Source organism: Corapipo altera, unplaced genomic scaffold (assembly GCF_003945725.1).
Source record: "Corapipo altera isolate COAL_440 unplaced genomic scaffold, ASM394572v1 61534, whole genome shotgun sequence".
In the NCBI taxonomy this organism is placed as follows: domain Eukaryota; kingdom Metazoa; phylum Chordata; class Aves; order Passeriformes; family Pipridae; genus Corapipo; species Corapipo altera.
Genome location: NW_020885070.1, coordinates 60,314 through 78,089, shown reverse-complemented (window position 1 = coordinate 78,089; position 17,776 = coordinate 60,314). Strand labels below are relative to the sequence as shown.

Genomic DNA, 17,776 nt, shown 5'->3' with positions numbered 1-17,776 from the left:
TGCTGAGAATTTCTTTGGGAAGAAGTAGACTGCTAACTTGAGATAGAAATTTGCAATATACCATGGATCCTTATTCAAAGTCCAACTGGAAAATACCTTAGTGTTAAGAGTGTGAAATAAATACGAAAGTGTCATCAAATATGTGATTTTCTCTTTATTCCAAATCACTGATTAAAGAAACATAACTCAGATGTGATCTCACTCTGTACTCCAGTGAGATCAACATTAGAACAATATTGTCACTGTCTACTCGTCTCTTGTGCTTCTCACAGGAAGGCACTTGGTGCACCCCTGGATATCCTGCTAATGAGGTAAAAAACTAATGCTTCTAAAGTTCCAGATTTTCCTCAACTGTTTGTACACAGTTGGACAAACTGGACCAAGTTATTGTTTGAAAGCCATCTGCTGGATTTAGGATTAATTACTCCTTGTTTTCATCTTAGGGAAAAAGGCTCACACAACACAATCTCTGAATGCTCCTTTGAACTTATCCACAGTGTGGTCACAAAGACACAGAGCAAGGCTTTTAGCTTTTGCTGCTACCCTCAGTTCCAGCATACAAAGAAATGTCTCTGTGAAATAACAGCAATTGCCTCACCATGTTACTGAACTACATTCAATCTAGCTGGTCTCAAACAAATACTCCATATTTTCTCCTTGTTTTATTTTCAAGGGCATGGGTATGGGTATTTAGATGACTGCCTTCACTGGTACAGGATAGAAACTGTTCACATTGCTATAAATGAATATTATTCTCTTGACGAAACACATTTTCCTAAGCCTCTGACAAAAGGAAAGGGAAAAAAACCCAGAAAGAAAAAGGGAGCTGTCGTAGGGTACCTATTGGAGACCTTGGTCTGTAGGAGAAGAAAGACACGCGACACACACACCAGGATGATGAGACACTAGGATGAACCAGAGAGATGTCTGCCTGCTCAGCGCAGCAGGCAGCTTTTTATTAAGTTCTCCAACTTCTACTTTCTCACACACACAACACAAACATATTTCCACAAAAACACCGAGGAATGCAGCACCTGCACTCAGCCAAACAGATTCAACCTTGTACTCCTTTGAACTCTAAATACTTCCAGGGTTCCTCTTGCTGCACCTTCTCAGAAGCAACTACTAGGCCAGAGGATTGTAGACTCTTTCTGGTTTCAGCTTCCAACACACCCAACTGATCCTCAGTGACCACAGCCAGCAGAAATATTACCTATATAATGACAACAAAAGACAGTCAAAAAATTACAGGAGATAATGTTGGAATCATAAAACACTGACCAATTATAGGAATATTTTCATTTCCTGGGAGAGGGTTTTCTATATATATAACACTCGTAGGGTTCTGCACGATTAATAGATGGGACTGAAAATGCGACTTTTATTACTGTGGTCTAACTGGATTGTGAAAAAACAACTTGTCAAATTAATAATAACAATGGGTTATTCAACAGGAAGCATAGAAGGGGTCAATAAACCAATGCTGACATGGTAACCATGACCGCACCACCCGTCTGAGATCATGCAACAGTCTTCATTTCACAGATTTTTTCTTTATCACAAATACAGAGGTGATTAAAGGATTCTGAGATGGTTCAGTGTGATCAGCATCCAGCTGCTCTTTAACAAGCTGTTGCAGAGCCAACAGTTGTTCTGTGGGTATGAGCCACTGCTGAAGTCACACAGGATCTGTATGTTCTAAAAGAAAATTCTGAGCAGTATCTCCTAGTCTCACAACCCAAACCCCTGGCGTGACCACAGACCAGGAAGTCGACCAGGATGTCCGTGCAATGATAGTTACGTCAGGTCCCGAATGCAGAAATTCATCCTCCTGGACAACTGACAGCAAGCTTTGAGTATCGTAGAGAGTGCAGGTCAGCTATGGACGCTGCACAGAGATTGGCACTGACCAAAAGACTTGTGGTGCATCAGTAGAACCAAATCCTCCATCCTGACGCTCACGAGGCTCTACTTGGGGAACACAAGTCAGAAAAGGTACAAGTTGAGCTATTTGTGTCCCTTTAGGAATTGTCACTGGAGGATAAGGTGTGGAGACCATAGCACAAATCTGCCTTGTATAGTTAGCATCAATGACTGCAATATGAACAAAAAATCCCAAAATCATGCAATTGTGCTACTAGAATGGTTGATTAACAAGGCACTTAACCCACACTGCCTTCGTACATTACTAAACATCCACCAGTCAGATTATGTGATCAATACGTCTGGTATAGAACAAACAGCAGTCACAAGCATTGAGGACATTTTTCTGAGAACACAGCTGCCATAGGCAGGGCACATCCCAAGGATGAAGGACTAGCTGTTTTACGATAAATATTGCCACCAGCTGCCGCATGACAGGAACCCTGAAGAGAAGACACAAGGACTCCCTGAAACAACATCGCAGCCCTGACCACACTGATCAACATAACTGGTGTACTCTGGTCTCCAATCAGGAGGCCTGGAGATACACTATCTATAACGCTGTTGATGCTTCTGAGAAAGGATGCAGGATGGTCCTGACAGTCTGCAGGGCCCCCCCGCAACAGGCTGATCAAGCAGGGCAGCAACATCGACAACCCTTGATTTAAACCCTGGAAAACACAGAAAAGCTCAGACAACTGCCTCCTACACAGCCCACACAGCTACAGCCCATGGACAGCACGAAACATGAAAAAAGAACAGCATCAGTGGAAAGGTTCCACCTGAGATTTAACCTCTATAAACCTCTGAAACAAGGTTGAAATAGAACACCAAATTTGTGTAAGAACCTCTTAGTTAACTTCAGTCCTGTCCAAATGGCTAATCAGACAGGGCTAGTCTTGAAATAACTAAAACCTCACCAGTTTTCATAAGAGTGGAATTACTCATGGTGGGAATTTGAAGAGTTCATATACCATCCAAAATAAGGACTCACTATGGTTCAACAGAATCATGTTACACATCTCTGTAAACTCTTGACACCGGCAGAAAGTATTTTTAAGTTTACACAGTTACACATTCATGTAACTTTTCTCTTTCACACAGTCTTTTTCCAATCATCCACAGGTGGCCACCTCAGTCATCCATCATTCACACACACATCATAAGTTGTTATTGACTGTGTAGTTCTCATCAGTCTCATAACTTAAAGGGAATTTAAGGCATATTTGCTAATATTAACTTGTAAATCTTGTACAATTCTCCATGCAAAAGACAAATACGACGGGAACGGACAGGATATCACCTTGGAAATGTTCAACCTTTTTCGTAGAGCAAGGACACTCTATTTGTCATAACGGCAACAGAACCACTTCTGCAGGGGGCAGGACTACCCCCTTTTGTCTTCCCTTCTTCACCTTTTCCTGCCCTCTGCCCCCCCTGCGTCTGCTGTTTCTCTTGAGCACTCGACCCCCCTGGAAGCAAGTGTTGGTTCGTTAAGGGAACTTTCACTAGCATTTGTTGGAGGAAGGGGGAGAGGGAGGAAGGGAGGGGGAGGAGGGGGAATAGAGGTTGGGTTCATTCAGAGAAAAATCAAGAAGAGAAGTCAAATTGCCTTTTCTCTCCTTATGTCGCAAGCTAGCTACATGGTCTGCTGAGAAAGAACGATACATAGGAGGGAAGGAACAGCTGCAGATGGACACATTCTGGGGAGGGGGGGGGGGTGGGGTTGGGAGGGGTGTAAAGCAGGGGAGAACACAGACAGTTCCCCCACTGCACCGCTCTGGACCATGGCTTTCGGCAGCGCGGGGGAAAACAGACCCCCCCCACTGTCCACTGCGCCGGGGCCTGCGGCCGCCGTTACCAGATACACCCAGGTTCTCCAGGCAACTTGTGCCTTCCAAGTGCGGCAGAAACACTTGCCTGCAGGTGTAGAGAATGATCGGACCTGGGTCCTCCAGCACCAAGCTGCTTTAACAGCTCCTGAGCACCAAGACCTCACTGCGCCTCGCCCCGCAACTCAACTGCCTCCAGTCGTGATACCTCAGGCGACCCAGGCAATACTCGACAGTCTTTTTCTGGTCCACACGGGGCACCATTGTCATAGGGTACCTGTCGGAGGCCTTGGTCTGTAGGGCAAGAAAGACACACAACACACACACACCAGGATGATGAGACACTAGGATGAGCCAGAGAGATGTCTGCCTGCTCAGCGCAACAGGCAGTTTTTTATTAAGTTCTCCAACGTCTACTTTCCCACACACACAACACAAACATATTCCCACAAAAACACTGAGGAATGCAGCACCTGCACTCAACCAAACAGATTCAACCTTGTACTCCTTACAGCTCAAGGCTGTGTCCATGGGAACTATCTAATTAGCTCCACTGCTCTCATAGAAAATGGCCCAACACTTTATAATATTCCAAAACCCTCAAACTTCAGTTGTGGGGCTGTGACTTCACCCCACAGGGAGCCACAGGCACATTACCTGTCACCCACCAAAAAAGGTCTCCTCCTTAGAGATAATTCAGGCACACCTTTCAATATGGATCTCTCACTATCACCCCAAGCTCTTTTTCAGTGGAAGTTTCTATAGGGAAACTGAAGTGCATTATTGTCTCAGACAGCCAAGGATAAGATGACTGAGGGAATTCAGTTGCTCTCTTTAATTAATACAGGATTATTTCATATTCATTTGGCAAAGTTAATAATATGACTGGTGGAATGTCAGTAAAAATTAAATCATAAACTAGTGCAGCACCAAAGGGAAAACTTACTTTAGTTATGGAGTATTGTCAGCAGAAATCTTGAAAATCTTATCGATATTTACACTGATAAAATACCATATGTACTTCATGGGATACTGCAAGCTTTCTACAATCCTTGTGGCATGTATTTACAGAGCAAGAGTTAACATTTTGAGATGATACATTAATAAATGAGTTGCAGTTCTATTGTTTCTTGACTGTTAAGCACCACATCCTAAACGCAGGAACACGTTCAAGGTCAATGTCCTATTTTAGACCTTTTCAGTAGCTGTGATATTATGATAATCACACTTAAAATATTCCTAAAGAAAGAGTAAATTAACCTTTTTCACTAGAAGGATTATTATGATCAAAAACAAATCTGAAAGAGAACAAATTAAGATTTCTTCTTTTGTTTGTTGGGGTTTTTTTTTCAGCAATGCAATAAGTTACTGTCCCTAACTGGGATGGCTTTTCTACCCAAGAATTAAAAAGAAAACTCCAAAGTTCACTTTATTCTGCACTTATATTACCTTTGGGGTTTTTGGGGTTTTTTTGGAGGTCTATGTAAAAATACCTTCCTTAAAATGCATTTATGCTTTCTGTGAGAACCAAAACATTCCAGTTGACATACCATTCTATCACAAGCACTGCAGTGAAATGTGATATCCCACTAAAGCAGAAGGGAAAGAAGAAAACTTAGCATCAGCAGTTATTCCTAAACAAGATTAGGGGTTTAGCTCCATCTAACTGAGGGATCTGTCCCTCAATGGGTGTCTTCCCACTCCCCCACCAGCCCTTCTACCCGACTGTAAGCTCAAAGTTCTAAAAAGAGAAGAAACTGGAGCGTCAATATTTCCCCAGTGCAAACCCCAATAATCTTTGTTGTGAGTTGACAGGAATTGCTTGTTCCACTGCCCTGGGATATCCTGGCTTGAGGCGAGAGTGCAACCACGCCCAGAGCCACCAACCACTCTCCGAGCTTTTGTAGTGTTTGTTTGTGCATGTCCATGTGGCAGAGGCTCCCACGACATCTGCCATGGAGCTGGTACAGCTGTTGGACAAAACAAGGCATTCTCCAGCCTGCCTTCCCCTACCCCTGACCGCCCCAGTCCATCTTCCATCACTTTGCTTCCTTTTTCTGCCCCTGACCCCCTCTGCTCCCTTCACTCTGGCATTTTTATTAGGAATGTTACTGCTGTTCTTACTGCCCAAGCATAAGCTGCTCCACAGGGGAGCCTGTGTAATGTAACCCCTCAAGCACTAAATTCCTTCCCCTGTGCCAAAGACACAGGTTTGTTGTTGTTGCCCCTCCCACCGAGCACCAGCTCCATCTCCTGCTCCTGCCCAGTGGCTTTCCAGAAATCCAGGGCTGGGTGTGGATTGAAGGCTATGACAAGGGACAGGATAGAGTTGCTTGGTTTCCACCCTTGGTGTCTCAGTGTTTGTGATCTTGGGAATCCTCACAAACATGGAACAATGGCAGATTATCTGTTGTTGTAAGCTATGTACCTGGAGATTGTTTTGATATGTGTTTACATTTTCCTTAAAAATGCAACTGATAGAAAACAATGGGAAAAAAAAAGAAAAAGGGGAAAAAAAAAGAAAAGAAAAAGAAGAAAATGAAGAAAAAAGAGAAAAAGGAGAAAAAAGAGAAAGAAAGAAAGGAAAAACAGGAAAAAATGAGAAGAAAAACAAAAACAAAGAACAAAGAAAAAAGAAGAAAAAAGAAAAGAGAGAAAAAAGAAAAAAGGAGAAAAAAGAAAGGAGAAAGAAAAAAGAAAGAAAAGAAAGAAAAGAAAGAATGAAAAAAGAGAAAAAAAAGAAGACAGAAAAACTAAAAAGTCCTATTCTCCCCCGCTGCAAGGACTACAACTCCCACAGTGCATCGTGCGGGGCGGGGCGTAGCAGAAGCGGGCAGGGGTCGTGACCGCGCGTTGATTGGCTACAGCGCGGGTCTCTGAAGGCGGAGCGCGTGCAGAGCGACTGCCATGTTGGCCACTTGGACGTGAGTGAGGACAAGGTGGCAGCCGCTGCACTTCGCTGTGAGAGCTGGCGGAGGTTGCAATGAGAGCAGGGCTCTGGGGATCACCTCGGCGGCTGCGGGGAGCGTGGCTGTGGGTGGAAAAGCTGGAGGGCTCGGGAGGGTTTAGCGCGGGGGGTTCGGGGTTCCCGAGGGTCAGACCGCAGGGCCTTGGAACCCTCTCGGGGGCCACGGGGCCCGGGAGGCCTCCCAAGAACCCGGATGGGTGATTCGATTCCTGAGAGAGGCCTTCGGAAAAAAAATTCAAAAGCACCCAACCAAAAAAGAGAACCCTAAAAAAAGGAAAAGTGAGAAAAAGATGAAGGAAAAACTGCAAGGACCAGGATGATTTTATTTCTTTGCTTCAGTTTTTCCTTGGACTCCTCCTTCTCAGATTCTTTACTCCCTTCCTTTACAGAAAATTCTTCTGCTGTTCTGTGGTTTTAGGGTCCCTCAGGGGCTTTTACAGATCCCTGAGGAGGTTTTCGGGGGTCTGTGAGGGGGTTTGGTGTCCTGAGGGGACTTAGGAGGGGACGTTGAAGGTCCCTGAAAGGGTTTGGGAATCCCTGAGGGAGTTTTGGAGTCTCCAAGGGAATTGGGAGGTCCTGGGGGGCTTTGGTGGGGGGTTTCTTTGAAGCAGTTTTGTGGGTTTCTGGGGGATTTAGGGAGTCCCAGACCATTTTGAGTGTCACGAAGAGGGTCTTGGGTACACCAGGGGCATCTCAGGACTCACCTGCTCGTGGTGCTGCCCCTCCTCTTTCCCCCGAGACATCATTAACCCCCCCCAAATGTCCCCTAGCCCCCATTTTCCCTTTAATCCCCTCTCCACACATATCCCTTTGATCCCTCCCAGACCCCTTTTAACTCCCCTAAATGCACCCAAAGCATCCCAAACCCCCCCAAGTCCCCCTCCAACCCCCATCCCTCCCCCCCTCCCTCAAAGAGGGATCACCCGGCACCCTGGGACAGGAACACAGTGGGTTGTACTGGGGGCACTGGGCTGTACTGGGAGGGCCCTGGTGGGGGGCTCAGGTGTCCCATGACAACATGGCCCAGCTCCAGGAGAGATCCGGGGAGCAGTGAGGAGGTACTGGTCTGTACTCATCTGTACTGGTCTGTAGCCCCAGTCCCCAAAGCCCCTCCCCAGTTCCCCTAGGACCCTCCTGGACTCCAAAGCCCCCCAGGCCTCTGACTTGGTCCTACTGCCCCTTGAGCATCTCCAACTCCTGCAGAACCAGGCATTTCATCATCAAATTTGCAGGTGACACCAAGCTGGGGGGTGTGTTGATGTGCTGGAAAGCAGGAGGGCTCTGCAGAGGGACCTGGATAAGTTGGATCCATGGGTTGATTGCAAGGGGATGAGGTTCAAGGAGGCCAAGGGCCGGGTCCTGCCCTTTGTCCACAAGAAGCCCTGTCAGCCCCCCGGGCTGGGGCCAGAGTGGCTGGAGAGCAACCAGGCAGAAAGGGAGCTGGGAGTGTGGATTGACAGGAAGCTGAAGAGGAGGCAGAGTGTGGTCAGGTGGCCAAGAGGGCCAATAGATGGTGGCCTGGCTGAGGAAGAGTGTGGCAGCAGGAGCAGGGATATGATTGTTGGCCTGGACTGAGCAGTGATGCGGCTACCCCTGGAGTGCTGTGTCCAACTCTGGGCCCCTGAGTTGAGGAAGGCCATGGAGGGGCTGGAACAGGTGCAGAGAAGATCACCGAGGCTGGGGAAGGGAGTGGAGCACAAGTGGTGTGAGGAGAGGCTGAGGGAGTTGGGGTTGTTGAGGCTGGAGAAGAGGAGGCTCAGGGGAGACCTCCTGACTCTCTGCAACTCCCTGCCAGGAGGTTGTAGCCAGGTGGGGATGGGACTCTTCTGCCAGGAAGCAGCAGTAGGACAAGAGGGTTGGGTCTTCAGTTGTGCCAGGGGAGGTTTAGGTTGGATATTAGGAAGCAATTTTTTCCGGAGAGAGTAATCAGGCATTGGAATGGGCTGGGCAGGGAGGGGATGGAGTCAGTGTCCCTGGAGATGTTGAAGGTGAGACTGGATGTGGCATCAGTGCCATGGTCTGGGAAGCATGGTGGGGTTGGATCAAGGGTTGGACTTGATGATCTCAGAGGTCTTTTCCAACCATGCTGATTCTGCGATTCTCTGATTCCCATTCCTATGGCAGCACATGTTTGAGGCTCTATCCACAGGGTGATAGAGATGTCTGTCCATATATGTCTCCAAGGTTAGTCTGTAAATGTGTGGTGTTAGGAAAGCAGGCTAAGTTCTGGGATGGTTCTAGAAGGAGAAAGAAACTCACAGCCCCAGTCCAAGCAGGCAGTCCTCAGCTTCCGCATCATCTCCCCTCCCTGCAGGTTCATGTCCTTGAGCCCAGGCCCTGAGGTGAGCCTGAGAACCAACCTGGAGGTGAGCCCAGAGGTGTCCCTGAGGTGAGCCTGAGAATAAGAGCAAGGCAGAGGTGCTGCTGAGGAAGGAGAGCCCCGTGGTGGGGAACAGTCGAAGCTGTGAGTGCCCAGCCCCGAGAAGGTGCTGTCTCCATCCCCTGTGTGCGAGGTGAACTGGAGCTTTGCTGCAGAGATGCGGGCACCGATTTGAGCGACTCCATGTGCTGAGATGGTGGGCACCCAGGAACACAAACTCTGCCTGACCATGGAGCCTGCAAGGAGGAACAGAGACAACCCTGGCAGTGTGGGGGGCCAGGTTGTCCCTTGTGCCTTGGCTGTCCCTGCTGGGCCCCTGTCCATCCCCATCAGGTCCCTGCCCATCACCCCCAGGCTGAGCTCCCTCCAGGAACTGCCGTGGAGCTGAAACTGCTGCCATCTCCCCCCTGCAGCCACTGCCCCAGCCAAGGGAGCAGCAAAGGCAGGGCCAGGAGCAGAGACAGCAGTAGGGGGGCGGGGAAGCTCTTGTGTGGGGCAGGAAAGAGGTGCTGGGCACGAGGTCGGGGCTGTCCTGAGCAGGTCCAGCCCTCACATCCCCCCAACCAACGCCGGCTGCCCAGTGGGCGCGGGAGGGACCCCCAGCCCGTGTACCCCACACTCAACTGGCAGAGAGAGAGCCAAGGGACAGGGTTGCGGGTGAGGGACAGCCAGGGCCATTGCAGGGCCATGGTGAGGGCACAGCCTGTGGCAGTAGAACTGCCCAGGGCCAGGGGCAGCTGGAGGTGTTGGTACCAGCCACTGTTGGGGCCGAGCAGAGCACAAGGCCTCTTGCATACCCCTGGAGCAACCTCCAACTTGCCAGCCCCACCCTGATGAGGTGACACTGTCCTCTCCCCCAGAAATCTTTGGGGGGACCTTTTGTGTATATTCCTGGTTGCTGATTCCTGCTAGGGACCTGAGGGACCCTCTGCAATCCAATCCATGTGGCACAGTCTCCTCTGCAAAGCTTGACTCACTGCAGACTTTGCAGGGAAAACTGTGCTGGTAGCCTGAGCATGTCACGACCTCCCACGCTTCCCCCAGGATATTTGGGACGAGTTGCCTCTTCCCAAGCAGGGGAATCCTGGACATTGGGGACACTTGGGATCCCTGGGACAACAAAGTGGAGAACCTGGAGAGAGGGAATGTCTGGGAACGTGGCACCACGAAGGCGAGCCAGAGGAGAAGGGACCCTTGGGACCCCCAACACTCCCAGCATCCCTAGGCAGGACTCCCAGCATCCCAGACAGGAGAGACCCTCTGAACCCCAGAGGGGAGTGACCAGACAGGGGGAACTCCAGGGTGGGATTTTTTTTGGGCTAATCTTGATGTTTTGGAGTATTTTTTTGCTGAATCTCACATTTTTGCAGTTTGGGGGACAGGGTCTTCTTGATATTTCTGCATGGTTTTTTGCCTGAATCTTGGTGGTTTGAGTTTTTCTGGGCTGAATCTTGGTGTTTTGGAGGTTTTTATGGACACAGGATACCCGGTGAGTTCTAGAGATGGACTTGGGCAGGAGGAACCCCCAAGCCAATGCACTCAGCCCTTGTTTTCCCCCCCAACAGATTTTCTCTTTCCCAAAGCTTGGGCAGATGGAGGAGGAGACTGCAAGGAAGAGGAAGATGCCGCGGGCCCCCCAGGCAGGTGAGGAGGAACTCAGTGCCCCTTTGTCCTGGTCTTGTGCTGCCTCTGGCAGCCGAGCATGGCCCCCGGCTGCAGGACAACCCCGCTGCCGCCGCCGTCCTGCCAAGGCCGGAGTTGGGGGGATGTCCTTGGCCTTCCCTCTGGGTCGGAGGCAAATCCCCTCCCTGTCCTTCTTGCTTCCTGCCCCAGGCCCCGAGCTTAGGACAGAGAGCATGGAGGACAAATCCCCCTGGCAGAACCTGGTGGGAGAAGCCATTTTGAAGGGCTCCACGGTGCAGGAAGGCAGCAGGGAGGAAAAGGCCCAGAGATGCCCCTGCAGGAGGGGCTCCAAAGCCAGCCCAGGGTGCTCTGAGGAGAAAAGACTCAGGCTGTACTGGGAAGGTGGACAGAGCTTGAGCCAGAGCTCTGACCTGGTGGTCCCTGATTAATCTCCCAGCAGGGAGAAGCCCTGCAAGTGCCTGGAATGTGGGAAGAGCTTCAGGAACAGCTCCCAGCTTCTCACCCACCAGCACATCCACACTGGGGAACGTCCCTACACTGGGGAATGTGGGAAGAGGTTTCCGACCAGCTCAGTTCTCCTCCTGCACCAACGGACCCTAAGGGATGAGAGGCCATTCCGCTGCACTGACTGCGGGAAGAGCTTCAAGCACAACTCCAACCTTGTCACCCACTGGTGCATCCACACCGGGGAGAGGCCCTACAAGTATTGGCAGTGTGGGAAGATCTTCACTCACAGCTCTAGCTTGATCAAACACCAACAGACCCACTAGTAAGGGAAGCCCTACGCGTACCCCAAATGCAGGAAGAGCTTCGGCCGTTGCTTCCACCCCGAATGAACCTACTGATGGTGAGGGAACCCCCTGGAGTCCAGTGACTGTCCGTCCATCCCTTTCGACCACAAAGGGCCAGTCCCCATTAACAGGGGCAAGTTCTTCCAACAGAATCCTTCTTAGGGGTGTGTGTGGAGATTGCTGCCTTGGCTGGGGACCCCCACAAGGTCACTGCTGGAGGTTGAGAGCAGAGATCTCCCCACGAACGTTGGTTTGGGGGAGTTCCATCCATCTCTAATGAAGAATTATTGCTTTTGTGCCAGCTTGAGTAGAAGTGCTTCAACAATTGCTTTAGTGTAGAGCACTGTCCTGTCTTATCCTGTACTCCTGGTAGTTTTAGTGTTTCTATTGTGGAGTAAATAATTCTGATGAAGATCTTTTGTCTGATCATTTGTAACCCTAAATAACTCATTTCTATCAATAAATCTGATTTGCAATCATTAAAACCTGGGGGAAAAAAGTGTTTTAGTCACACCTCTGTAGTTCCTCTAAACTGAAACTGCTGGCATAATCCAAGGCTGCAATTGGATCCAGCAGCCCCCAGCACCCCACAGGAAGTTGGGAGCTCAGGGGGACCACTCTCCTTTGCCAACCCCACTGTGCCCAAAGATCCCCATGGGACCATCGACCCACCAGACCACCCCCTCTTTTTCACCCTTCTCCCTATTTCTCTCACTTTCCTATTGTCCCCCATTTTCCCCCCTAATCAGTTTTGGGGTCCCAACCCGCACTTTTTGCCCATTTTCCTGTTGGAGCTGAAGGATAAAATGAGGTTGCACACACAGAGTTCCATTGCGGGACTTTTCCACCCATCTTTCCGGCGTCCCCCTTTCATTTGGGTTCCTTTGGAAACAGTGCCTGGGGTTTGTCTTTTAGTCCACGGGAATTCCCAGCATCGCCCCAAAGCAGTGCCCCGATCCCACACATTCCTCTCGCCTCATGTGCTGGATGTGTTCAACCACCAGAGAAAAACACAGGCTACCATGCAGAGCATTCCAAGTGGTTTTCCACTTTGGCAAACAGCACTCTATTGATGGAAAACACCAGTCAAAGCCAAAACACCCCTTGTTGATCCTGATTAACTGAATGCAGCTTCTGCTGCCTTAACTTGTTCCCAGAAAAATTCTCAGGGTTTCTTTGCGTCCAGGAGGCCCCACATGTCCCAATGGCTCCTTGATTCCATGAACTTCCACAGTCTTCAAAAGTTCCTTTAGTTCCACGAGACCCTGCAGTCCCAAAATGTCCTTTGTATTCTTGGAGATTTCTCATTGTTCTAGGGTCCCTTGTGCTTCAGAAGTAGCTGCAGTGCAACAGTGGCCCCTTGGTTCCATGAGCTCTGCAGTGCTCCAGGAATCCTTGGCTTCTATGTAATCGTGCAGTTTCAAATGGTCCACTTAAATCTAGGGTCACAATGGCCCCTGGATTCTGGGAGGTTCAGAAATATCTGGGCTCCCTTGGTTCCAGGAGGACACACATGTCACTAGGAACCCTTGGTTCCAGGTGGTTTGACAGTGTCCCAGATTTCCTTTGATTTCATGAGGCCTTGGATTGTCCCAATGGACTCCTGATTCCATCAACCCCCCTCAGTGTCACAATGGTCCCGTGGTTTCAGGAGTTTCCACAGCATCTGGGTTCCTTTTGTTTCATGGGGACCTGCAGTGTCACAATGGGCCCTGAATTCCAGGAGTTTTCCCAGGATGACAGTGCAGCCTTGATTCCATGAGATTGCCCAGTGTTCCAGGGCTCCAGAAGACCCTGCAGTGTCACAATGGTTTTTGGTTCCATGTCCTTGCTGGAACATGTTCTGGGATCTGGACAGGTTGGATCAATAAGACCAAGTGTCAGGGCCAGACCTTGGGTCCCAACAACTCCCTGGAATGCTCCAGGCTAGGGGCAGAGGGGCTGGAGAGCCTGGAGATGTGATGTCATAGTGGAGGTGTGATGTCATAGTGGAGGTGTGATGTCATAGGGGACGTGTGATGTCACAGGGAGCATGTGATGTCATAGAGGAGTGACACATCCCCCCCTCCAACCTTGCTCCTGCTAAAGCCATTGAATTTGTCTTTGTTTCCCTTGGGTTCAAGGTCAGGGTGTTTTATTTCCATGGATGTCTAGAGATGAGTTAAGGGTAGTTCAGACCTTTTGGTGAGGAAGGACTTGTTTACTCTTGAGCATTTGAACTCTGCCTTTGTTACTGATTTCTTCCCACTGTTTCAGAGCAGTTAATTTCCCATGGTGAAAGCTCTGATTCCCCAGCACAGTCAGGTTATCCTGAGCTCAGGATACTTCACTGGTCTCATTTTTCTCCAGTATTAATTCTGTGCCAAATTCTTGCTTCCTAGGTCAGTGAAAGAACAGCGGTCAGTGGAGAGAACACTTATAGACTTCTTTATTCTACTGAATTTTTCCCTTATAGTTCTGGATGACAGGACACCCATGTGGAAAGTCTTTTTTCTGGTTTTCAGGACTTAAAATAGATGTTTTTCTGATGTTGGTATTTATTGTAGTGTTATTTATTCAACTGTGAGCGTTGAGTTTAGTGTTCCTTGTGCCTTTAAAAAGTGCAACCCCTTTCATCTATTGTTTTAAAAACCATGCATTAGATGTCAGATGACATAAAGACAGCATGTAGAGATAACCCTGATGTGATGGTTCCAGTCATCCCGTGTATGGATAAAAGATTTCCAAGGCTTTGTTCCAAGGCTGTTGCCCCGCCCCCACCCTCTACCTGCCACCCCCGCACCCTTGGTACCTGATTTGCCGCCGCCCCACCAATGGGCCGTCCCGGGGTATTCAAATGTCTCGCCCTGTTGCATATTCATAAGCTCTGTGTGGGGCTTTGAGCCCTTGATCAAGTGCAGGCGAACTTTTGGTCCCTGCCTGCCGCCTCTGCTCCCAGAGCGTGCCCGTGCAAAGAGTGCAGGGTCGGCCACGGAATCTTTGCTTTTCCCTGCGGGGTGCACGGAGGATGGTGACCGGGCGCACATGGACTTGGGACAACTTTACCTGCTGGAGCCGCTCTCCGTGCACCTCGAGGAAGACCAGGTATCGCTCCAAACCCCCAGCCCACCACAATTTTTAAGTGTGGATATGGATATTCTTTAGCCCTAGTTTCTTCATTTGCATCTTTTCCTGAAAAACTGAGATCCTTTGATCTGGTATAAACTATGAAAAACTTGGAAGAGTTTTTCTGAGGTTTTTCTCAAATAGCAGGTTTAGGGAAAGAAGGCCCTCAGATACTTTTGGGGAGCTGTGGAGAACTGAGCAGGAAGGTTCAGTAAAAGAACAAAACCATCACTATGCAAAACTATGGAAAGATGAAGGAACTTTGGGAAACCCTTCACGTCTGCAAAGGGTTTAGTCTTTTTTAACAGCCTATAGGAGATGGTGGCTCTGAACCTCCTCCCATTCAAATTCAGTTTTTGGCACAGTTATTTGCAATGTCTTAAGGGTTGAAGGACATGGTGAACCAGATCTAGGAGTTTGTTTCCTGCCTCTTTAGGTTGTTCCTGTGTTGTGCAGAGACCTTGCTTGTTGGAGTGCTGGTGTCTGTTCCTGGCAGCAATGACAAGACCGAGTGCAGGAACAAGGAGGTGTTCTGGTACAAACCACTTGTCTGAAGTAAACAATGTCTTTTAGGACTTTCCTAGTATCTGAGGCACCTGCTGTTTAGATCTGCAGCAGACTTGCTGGTAGGGTACAGTAGGACCTGTGAGCAGGATGGAGAGAAAAGCACACATGAAAAATGGAAAAAGAGAGACCTTGTCTACTTCTACTCACCAATTGGATCCCCACTGGGGCAAGTTGGGCAGGAATGGCATGGAAGGATATGACAGGGTTATCACTGTGTCACTGTCTGTCAGGTTGAACCTCTGTGTCTGCATTTTCCAGCCCACTGAAAGCTGAGTTGAAGCAGTGAGAAGTGGCAAAGCTGCAAATTGCAAGTCAGCCCCAGCAAGACCTGCATTTTAAAACTGTTCTTCTAACATTTTACTTGCCAGCAGCAGTAAGTTGCTTGGTTGGGAAGAGGGATAAAAACAGCTTTGATCTGTATGAAATTTGGGTTAGGAAACTTACAAGTACTCCTTGGTTTTTTATAAGAAGCAATGAAAAATGTTGAACTGCTGTGTTGTCTATCTCATTGTAAATTTGCAAGTTTGTTTTTGAGCTGAATCAAATGGTTATGTAATTACATACTTCTTCTACTTATTGAGTAATTATATACTTCTTATAATTGCTGAGTGATCACTTTGTTATAACTAGAATTTAATGTTACAGCTAATTGTATAATTACTATACAGTAATTTTGTTATCCAGGCAACTTGGAATAGAGTGTTATCCTTTTAATTCATATTCTGTTACTCAAAACTGTATTTTTAAGTATAGTATAGTTAGTCATTGGTAGAAAGATTAATAATGGAATAAAAATATCAACAGAGGAAACACATGTTTTCCTTCCAGGTTCAGGTGGATGAAAATAAAAATATTAACATGTTAAAACTGTACCGTAGATAGAAAAAAGTTCATTTTCTCATGAATTTGGTATATAAATTGCTACTAGGCAACCTACTGTTATGCTTAAAATTTGAATTTATCCTATGTGCCAATCTGTCAACAATAATTTTTTAGCTTTCCTATACAATGGAGGGGAAATGTTTAAAAAATGCATCTTTTTTCCACAACCAACTGAGTCCTGAAGTGTTTCATGTCACTGGAACCTTAAGAATGTATATGTCCTATATAAAGTTGGCCATTTCTAGTGACTTCATTGTTAATTAAATAATAGGTGCATATGACAGTCACATGTTGTTGTCTGATGGTCACAAGTACTCAGTCTCAGACACTGGAGTGTTGCCGTGGGATTTATGGTGCTGAAAAAATCTCCCAGAGCAGTTAATTAGGGGTGAGATAAGAAAGGGTTTATTTTGCCAAGGCTAAAGATGTTACAAGACGGGTGCCCCTGTTCCCGAGAGGTTACATTTTATAATACCATCCATCCAATCCCAGATGTGTCCACCCTGTGGCCTTTACTCTGGATCGCCCCGGGTCCACCCCTGAGAAATGCGTCTGGGGTGCATTTCAGGACCACCTACTTCATCACCTTCACCATCATCAGAGCACAAAGGGTACATAGTTACCTAATTCTTGACCGTATTCTGTGGTTTAGGCCCTGATACGCTGTTCTGCCAACAATCTAGGCCTTGCCTTGACAAAAGACTAAACATTTCTGCTGTATTCAGGGGTAGGAGTGATATAGGGAGCATAGAATGGGGTAAGAGGGTTAAGGAATATGTAAACAAGGGTGCTACAGGGAAAGGGATAAGGGACAAGGGACAAAGGAGGGAGGGTTACTGCTTTTAGAATCTACTTATAAAACTTATAAGGCTTACCAATATTAGAAAAATAAAAAAAAACATTAGGGGCTTAAGGCATCAGGAGAAACTGTGATAGATGAGAGGAGAAATGTGCTTTGTTGGGTTGTATCTGCTCCCAAATCACACCCAGGGACAGTTTCACAAAGGTGCAGAAGGAGGGTTGGATGTACAATTGAAGAACTGAGTTCAGGTACTGGAGATGCATTTTTCTGGTGCTGGTTGAGCAGCCTGGGTCCATAAGAGTAATGTCAGACAAAATAACTTTGCTCCTGCAGGATTCTGTGTGTGGAGTGTGTGAAACGTGGTTGTTCTTCTTGCAGGATAAGAAGTTTTGCCTTCATTGCTGTATCTAAAACGGGGTCTGGGGCTTGTGTAAACTTCAGTGAAATCCAAACTGAATCCATCAGGTTCCATGAAACCATTCCACCTTCACACTGCTGGAGTCTGTCCAGGTGCTTTGGTACTGTGGCACGGTGTCATCCAGGGAGAATTTGAGCAATAAGGAACTAGGCTACAAGGCAGATTTCTAAAGAGTTTTACAAAACTGCCCCGCACAAAACCTCAGAAAATAAGTGCGTCATATGTTACCAGAAGAATCACTGAAAACACCCTTTGTGCCACTCTGTGAACACCAAAATAATGGAATTACTTGGACTTCCTCAAATTAGAAGAAAATCCAGATCACTCCTCCGTGGTAAAATGTCCTGTGAGGAGGACTGAAATGTGCTGCACACACACGTGTTAGAGCACATCATGGAAATATGGGAGATTGGAAAACCGTTTTCAGATTTAATAACATTTCAGTTTTAACAGTTCATTTAAAA

General features: G+C 47.8%; 1 long non-coding RNA gene across 1 annotated transcript; it reads left to right on the top strand.

Moving 5' to 3' along the window:
• Window positions 1-14,576: 14,576 nt before the first annotated feature.
• LOC113959888 lies at window positions 14,577-17,394 on the top strand. Its single transcript, XR_003531941.1, has 3 exons — window positions 14,577-14,622; window positions 15,080-15,269; window positions 17,228-17,394. It is a non-coding gene; the product is annotated as an uncharacterized LOC113959888 (long non-coding RNA).
• Window positions 17,395-17,776: the final 382 nt, after the last annotated feature.